A 9,243-nucleotide genomic window follows, 5' to 3' on the forward strand; every position below is an offset into this window, starting at 1 on the left:
TGAATAAAAGATGATACCCATTCATGTCGTCCATGACACACCAGTTACTGAGTTGGAGCCCTGAACAAAGGGCTTTGCCTAATAAATTCCAGTGCACTTACGTAGACACCCTGCCTGCATAGTTTAGCTTTTCATGAAGCTTGATTCTGGCTGAACGATGTCTTGGAACGATGGGTGGTTTTGCACGAAAAGGGGAAATTGTTCCAGAGAAGACTAAGGAAGAAAGGATGAGGTGGTGATAAATGTATCCAAGTAGATTTGCATTGACTGATTTAACCACAGCATGTAGTATGTACTTAAGTACTTGCTGCTGGGAGTATAAAGGCTTTACAACAACACAACATCCATCACTGAAAGATAAAATGGAGGGATTTTTAATTTATTTTTCCCAGGAGGAAATTGATGCCTTAGAAAATCCACAAGACTTGAGTCATCAAGTCATACTGTCAGCAGGCATGTCTTTCAGACACCTTGCCTCATCTCACTGCGAATCACACACCAGTGAAAGGTGCATACTACGGCAGACACAGTTTAAAAAATTACAGGGCCTGAAGCAACTACCAGATTAGAAGGAGAGCCTCCGTCTGAGAAGCCTGTTTCATGTCACATCAGTGACAGCAAGGTGAGGATGTCTGGGAGCTACAGGTTTCAAAGCTCTGGGAAAGTGGTTACTTAGCTATTTGGCAAGATGACTCAGCCCATGTCTCTGGTAGTGCAGGAGAGCCTGAAGTTATTGAGGCTGCCTTCTGACAGGTCTGCTTTTGAAAAAAGCTAGCTTTTTTGGTGAAATGGTGCCAGAATTCCCATGAGAGGTCCCCATTTCCTGAGAAGTTTGAGGAAAGATGTTGTGTTCCCTGCCATTTTCAACCAGCACTGGAAATTTTCCTTCCACTTAGTGGGAGCTCGAAGGCATAACTAAATCCTGGATGTTAGATAATTCCAACATGTATTTTAAACCAGCCAGCCACAGGCAAGAAATAAGAGTTCAGGAACTTGTGATTTGCTTTTGGTATCTTCAGGTCATGCTGGAAATGTAAGCAAGCCATGTTTCAAGCTAGGTGGCCTATCTGATTTCATACACAACCATGTCATAGAAAGTGTGTGATGAGGTGATACAAAGATTCTCTGTCAAATTTCACAGTCATCTGCAATTTTAAACACAACTGTTGCACTATAATGTCACAGTTGTCATTTACCTATGTCTTTCGTACTCAGAGCTGGTCTATGGAGAGGGAGATTTTGACTGATTATATGGAGTATAAATTGTTTCCCTTCTCCCACCAGGGTAAATGCCTCCAATTTAGGTATCCGTCCTCTGCCATCCTTCTAGGAGGCCATTGAATAAGAGCAATTTTGGGTCAGGGCTTTGAGGCCTTGAGGTTTGAGGTTGCCTCAGTGTACACTGAATTACCACACTGTCAGGCCTCCATGGCAACTCCATCACTTTCATCAGAACTGACCTCTGTATTGCCTCATACAAGAGTAGACCTCATGGGTGTTTTTGTGCATTTCCAAGCTTTCCTGTGAGGCAACTGCAAATATTTCATTTCCTTATGATGTCATCTGGTATCTGCTGATGACACAATGAAGGAAAGGGTTGAGTTTTATTAGCTACTCAACTCACAAAAAAGGCAACAGACAGTGAAAACTGAAAATATGCACCAGTCTGTTTAAGCTCATCTTGGGTAAACTCTACTGTTCTAGTTTCTGGAAAAGTAGTCAGATAATTGATAGAAGTTGCTATGGTCATCCCATCAAGCAAATGACTTGTGCTTGTGTTTAAGAATGAATCCCTCTATGTTATCCAGGCTGAAACAATTGGGTTGGGTCAGTGATAATGTGGCCAGAAGCCCTCCCATCCTGTCCAGGCTTTTATAATGAGTTGTTACTGAAATTTGTTAGGATTGAGTCAGTGGCCCAAATGAGTCATTCAGAAACCTCCATCCAGTTCACCGTCTAAGAGACAAACATAAGATTTAAAACCTCATTTCACTTTTCAATAAACATAAAGGAAAAAAACTGTGAAGAAATATCATGCGTGATGTCACTGGAATACACAAGCTTTCCCAAATGCATGACAGTCTTTGAGGAAGAGCCTAATTCTCAGATTTAAAATGTGACTTAGTAAAAATGTAATGATGCAGTTCCTTGCTTTGCTGTCCATCAAAGCTATCCAGATCAAGCCTCCTAAGATTGCTGAAGATTACATGCCAGATGTGGAAACTCAACTTAGAATGTGAAAATTGCCTAAAGAGTGATCTTTTTGGCTTAGCCATCCCTAAGATTGAACATCCAATATTTTAACTTGGTTAAAAGTTTTGTTACTGATGCTTAAGCCAAAATCCAGCTCAGCTGTTTCTGTCACAATTGTATTGTCTCTGAATAGCTAACAAGAGCACAGTGCAACGACTTATTTTTTGCCTTTGATGTGAGTAAAACCGAATTCACCTGGGGACTAGTTTCTGGATAAGAAAGCACATTTTTTACTAAGCTACTTTGAAAAGCTGATTTTTTTCTGTTATAATAATGAAGTGATATGAAATTCTTTCCCTTTCACTGTTTGTGTGAGAGAATGTTCATCAGTGAAAGCAAAACACATTTAAATCTTCAGGGTTGAATGCTCCCAAAAGTATGACAAAAATTGGTGGAAATACTCTTGGAGCCATTCATATTCATTCTGAACAAATATTGGTGCACGGGGGAAATTTCAGATGACTGGTAAAAAGTGAACATGGCACACTGTAAGGAATAAATGAGATGGGTTTGGATAATTACAAGCATTACATAGGCCCTCAGCAAAATGCTAATAAAGACAGATATGGGAAACAAATAGAAATTAATTCATAGGTAGTAGCTTATGTAATGTTAATCAATATTAACATTAACAAAAATCAATATATTTTTAATGGAAAATAGGTGCAATCAAGCAACCAGACGAGACTAAAATGCAGTTGCTTAAGGTAGATGTATTGACTTAATAGACATGGATTACTTTAAGTCATTTGATGTAGCCCTGCATGACAATCTGGTAAAAAACCCCAGTACTATACAAAATCAATTTACCTGTATCAAATGCTCTGCGAACCAATTAGCAGATACATCAGCATGTTTCTACTCTCTTCTAATGGGTTATTTAACGGCTTCAAAGGAGCCAATGCAGTTCAATGTCTTTATCAGTGACCTGGAAGAAAACATACATAAACTCTTTGCTGATAACTTTGCAACTGACACCAAAATTGCTGGAAAGGAAAGAACGAAGAGAACAAAATTACATAAGGGCATTTAACATGGTGCTTCAGATCTTAAGGCTTAAGCCAGTATTTAAAAATAGGATGAGTCTCAATATGGAAGAGATACTATGCCCTGTCTGTCTGTGGTGGGACTCTCTGAAGCCTCTGGTGCTGGCCCAAAGAGGGAGGGTGGTGAATGAATAGAAACTACTCTCTGATCTACTACAGATTCCCATTTTCCTCATTTATATTATTTGCCTTACTTGGGGAAGGAAAAAATGCAAGGAATGGCGAGGCACAGGAAAAAATCACATTCCAAGTTTGCAGTGGCTGACTCTGGTTTTCTATTAAATTGCTATTCATTTCTATTAGATTGCTTTTTCTCATACTAGGGACAAAGGAGGAGAAAAAACACCTGCCTCATTTGAAGGTGAAAGGAGGGGAAGCTTGCTGGCCTGTCTGTCTGCTAGCCAGCGGGAAGAGAGGGGCAGGAGCAATGTGGGTTAGGAGCGAGGAAAGGGAAAAAAACCCCAGCAAAATAGGACAGAAGTGGTTTTGGGGTGATGGAGTGGGAGCAGAAGGGTCTCAATTCACTCTAGTGTGTTTCTCTCTGAAAAGCAGAATTGAAACCAGGAAACCTATGGAATTAAAACAGTGATTGCACAGCTAAAGTCTGTATTAAAAGGCATGCTCACAAAATATTTACAAGCATTTAACTTTATGAATTTAACAGTGAAACATCTATTTATGTATTTCTCTGCAACAGGTATGTAGGCACAGGACCAAAGTAGTGGGTGAGTGGGTATGCTCTCCTAACCTTCCCTGTTAGTGCTTGGTGTTGGGGGAGGAAAATGCTGAATATTCACGGTTGTAGGTGGAGAGCTGTGCACAGGGTTGCAGTGCTCATAGTGCAGGTGGTACCTGCTGAAGGGCAGAAGGGACTAGGTTGCCCAGAGGGAAGAGGAGCATCAGGGAATTGTGCACAGAGTGATAGATCGCTGGCCGATGGACGCACATGGGTTGGGAGGGGAAAGGTCCCACATGGGGTAATCCAGGTCAGAGCATCTTTTGTTACATGGGGTTTTCTGCAGGCCTTTTTCCCCCTTGCAACTTCAAAAATGCTGTCGGGTATTCCAGCTTTGTGTCTGCAAAGTGTTCATACCTGTTTAAGGTGACCCACTGAAGTACCAGAACAAAGTTTGAAAGACAGGTCCCTGGTTTTGCACAGTGTATCAACTGCACATTGCAATCTAACAGGTCCTCATGGGTATCATTTGTACAATTAAGCTGTATAAATAATTCAGTATTTGGCAGTCAAAGATTCCATCAATAGTATTATGCAGACTTTTTTCTTTTTTTCTTCCCCGAATGCAAAGTAAATAAATATTTCATAAACGATCTCTCAGGTAGACCATTCAAGCTTGTGTGCAGACACAGAACACGTCTGCAACAAACAAACTGGAATGGGGAGATGATTCTAAAAACCTTGTGTCTTTACTCCTAGAGATAATGAATTAATCAAGAGCAAAGATCTTTCATGTGTGTATTAGCCACATGTTAGTAACCTTAGCTTCCTGCATCCGTTAGAGGAGCATTTTGAGCACTTGCCTGTTTCCTGCCACAACACAAGGGTAACAGAGAAAGAATTTCCAGGCGATGCGCACAACCCACGAAAGCAGAGTGGCTGCAGATGCCCGCAGGAGCTGTGATTTTCCAAATCTGCAAACTCTTGACTTTATGCATATTAGTATTCCTCCGGATCGCATAAGCATGTGCAATTGCAGACGCAGAGCTTTAGCTGGCGTAAGTGCTTGTGATTTAATTGATCATTCAGAGTGGAGGAAAATCTTTAAGTCATTTGGTAATAGACTACGGGGGAATGGATCTTTCCTCGTCAGTCACTATGCAACCGATTGAATCCACTGACAGCCTGAATTTCTCCACGTCTCCCCTTCTTTTGCTCTGCTCATTTTCTGGCTCTCAGCTAATTTGATCTTTCAGCAGAGACAAACATTTCATTCTCACGTTCATGGTACCTATTTATTTTTAAAGCATTGTTAACATAGTTTTTGCTGTCTCTTTCTGTCTGGCCCTGCTTAATTGATGTAAAAAATAGCTGTCTAAAATGTTCTTCCTTGAGAAAAGTTGCTAATTTTTCCCCAGAGATCTTCTCCTTGTGTCTGTCTTCAGTCAATTCTACTCAATTTTGTAAGAAAAATCTAGCACTGCTTCTTTAGCATGTGTTTACTTTCTCTTGTAACCATTGCAAACTAACGTACCCTGGGAAAAGGAGCTGGATTCTTCTCATTTGCAAATACCATTAACAGAATTGTGGACCAAATTCCGTACGCAGCTCCAAATTACGCACTCAATTAGGGCCTGATCCAATGCTTATTAAAGTCACTGGAAAAATTCCCCTGATTTTAATGGACTGTAGCTCAGACCTTAGGGAATGGACATTTCCACTGTGGATGATCAGTTTAATCTTTGAGCACGCTGGAATTTACACAATGATAAACTCATAGGGCTGGAAAGGACTTCAGAGGTCACGTCTCAAGGCAGGATCAGCTAAATTTATATCTCCCAACAGATGTCTAACCTGTTCTTAAAGGTCAGTGACTGGGACTCCATGGATTGCGCTTCCCGGCAATCTTTTTTGTTAATTATCCTTACTCTTAAAAAGTTCTTCATATCTGCTCTAAATCAGTTCTTGCTCCGATCTATGCCCATTACTTCCTGTCCTATTCAACCTAAGTGAGAGCACACTATTTTCTTTCTTTTTGCAATAGTTTTTAATGTATTTGAAGACCATTACCGAACACGTGAGTCAATTTGTCTTCCTTAGGCTTTTAGGCAACCTCAGTTTTCCAATCTGTTCTCATGTTTCAATCTGTCTGTTTTCTGGACCTCAGTCATTACAGATCCTCTCTTCTGGACTCCCTTCAATTATCCCACATCTTTCCTGAAGGACAGTGCCCAAAACTGGACACAGCACTTCAGTGCAGGTCTTCGTAGAGGGAAAGCACTTCATGTGTCATGCATAGTCTCACTACAATGCTTGTCTTTCACACATCGATATGACATTATTTGCTCCTATTTACCTTGTGACTCATTAGAACTGAACCTAGGCATAATATGAAAATATACTTTGAGGGCTTCCTGGGAGCACTCAAGAGATGCTGAGGGCAGAATTAACATTGCAGAGCTGCTATGTGTATTAACAGAGCAAATGAAAGGGGAAATTTGAATCCCAGTTGCCAGATGAGTTCTCCAAACTGAAACTGTGAAAGACCATGATGTTGTTTGCAAGAATGTCAGACTGGAAAAGAGACGCAATGACCACAGGGCACCATCATGTTGTTTCTGCAGAATTACTTCTCAGATTAAGAGTGTTTTTCTCTTCTGGAGGTGAGTTTCAACTACATACTTATGTTTGTATACTTAGCTATGCATACTTGATTTCTGGCTCCTTTTTAGCAAAGTGTTTGCGCATTTTTAGAAATGCAACACCAGCGAACAACAACCAACACATACCCATTCCATATTTTGCATATTGAGTTGTCTCATTACATCCCTCATGAATATATATGAACTGTAAGAACCAATTATTGAAAACAGTATTCAAAAATCCATTTCCTTAATAACTTTGTCCTTTATCAAAGGAGGAATGGCTTTTAGCACATTGGAAATTGGCTCAGGAATCATTCAGTTCTTTAAATGCTACTTTAAACCACAATTTTTGCCTTGTTCCCACATAAGCTAATGGTATAAGGGCATTTTTGTGTTCAGCACAACAGAATCAGGTCCAAAATATGAAAAGTACATAAAATTTTACACTACAGCTTATTTATCAGAATGCCATTATGTGTTATTAGCTTATCTCTACTTGAATATTCAATGGCATTATGTTTTTATAATAAAGTCACTAAGTAAGGAAATGCACTGTAGTTGAACAAACTTGAAGATATTCAACTAAGATCTACTTTTCCAGTCTGTGGCAACATTTGAATAATGCCATAAATCTTCAACAATAAGTGTGGACTGCAATTTTAGCTTGATTTACAAAATAAGTGGGCCTAAAATTATATATGGAACTCATAAGCACTCAAGTAAATGATGACTAGAGCCTGCTGTATGAATAGTTTTGTATTTCAGAAGATAAACTGCAGCACCAAAAGGCCAGGAATTTCCTTAAAGAGAAATTCAAATATACTCTTACCTTTATACCTTTGGGTTTTGCAATATTCACTGACTTAGCAGTGCAGGATGCATGAGATACTCCACTGGGTGAGATCCAGAATTTTCCCATTAACATGACAAGTAATGTGGCACTTGGTTGCTTTTTCTGACAGTCTTAACACCAAGAAATTGCAAAGAAGGTCATGATATTGTTTTATTGCAAGACATTTTCAAGTTCAGAATTGGTGGGACTGAATAAACTACCTGCATAATAAAGAGTGGGAAACAGTATTGCAAAACTGAATCTACTCTGCTACTTCTGAGGTAAAGAGGGAGCTTACTTAATATTTAATAGCAAACAGTTTTGAAAAATGTCAAGCCATCTCCAAACTGAGATATTATAACGATGCTGAATTCACAGTGTGAAAAACATTAAGATCTACAAACACACAGGACAAATATTGACCTCAGATTAAGCCAATGTTATCCTTTTGCAAGCAGTGATGAATATACTGAAGACACTTCTGGAATGACATCATGATCTCACTGAAAGCAGTGAGAAGATTTCTACTGACTGCAAGAGATCGAAGATTTCATTCCTGAACTATACTATAAGGTATTAAAATGAAATGAATCAGATGTTAGAGAAGGTTGCCAGATATTGCTGATCAACAGCACAGGTGTTGTTTAATATAAAAAATTACATCAGTCTGGATGAAATAAAAGCATTAGATCAGAAATGATACTAAATGCAACAAAAGAAATTAATGCACTATTAAGGTTCTCAGTGTGTTCAAACAACAACAAAGACTACATTACAAAAACATGTTCACACATAATTACCATGAATCCACCCACTCAATGTTTATGTACTAACTTTGCCATTACTATAACACAAAACGAGCAGATTGAAGCTGGACAGGCAAGCACTGAGCCGGGCTGCCCCAGGGAGGCTGTGAAATCTCTGTCCTTGGAGGTTTTAATGACCCCACAGGCCAAAGCCCTGACTGACCTGGCCTGAATTCAGCTTTGACCCTGCTTTGAGTTGGAAATTGAACTATGGCCCTCCTGGGGTCCCCTCCAGCCTCAGTGATGCTCCCTCTGTGAGCCACGGGTACCTGAGGCTGTGCCCTCTCTTCATTCACTGCCTCTCGATATGCTGGGGATAAGGATTAACCCAGTCCTCCCCCAACCCATGTGCATCCCCTGATGTCAGGTATCTCTACCACATGACCGTGTCCAATAAGGTGTTTGCACTGAAAACCATGCATGGGAAAACCTGTAAGACCTGTTGTCATATTAAGGAAGGTTCTTAACTTCTGATATGCCTTGGATTTTCTTACACAAGAGATGTATAACAGAATTAGAAAACTGAGGTATTTCTGTCTTCTGCATCTGCATAGAGGAAGCTTCGTTTGAATTTGTACTCTTTGCTGTTATTTTTTAACCCCATTAAAAGTAGAAAAGACAGAATCTTCTGTGGCATTTAGTATTTTGCAGCAGTTCCCCATGTCTTGATTCTTTGCAAGCCGAGAGCCGGAAGTTCTTCTGGTACATAATCACCAGGTAATTCTGGAGCTGAATTACTGTTTCTGAGAAGTGTGGCTTAATCTTTGGTGGATTCATGCACAGAAAAAGGGAAGGAGTGGAGGTAATAGACTAAGTGTCCATGTTAACAGAAGAAACAAAATATATACTAGGACGGAAAAAACCCTCTATCTTCCAGTTTATCTTCCAGATCCCAAGGGTAAGAATGCATAAACAGAGCAGAACATTGGTTTTGCTAACAAAGCCCAGCAGACCACCAGACAATAACTTTAAATATTACACTGTA

This window comes from Ciconia boyciana, chromosome 2, assembly GCF_034638445.1.
Source record: "Ciconia boyciana chromosome 2, ASM3463844v1, whole genome shotgun sequence".
In the NCBI taxonomy this organism is placed as follows: Eukaryota; Metazoa; Chordata; class Aves; order Ciconiiformes; family Ciconiidae; genus Ciconia; species Ciconia boyciana.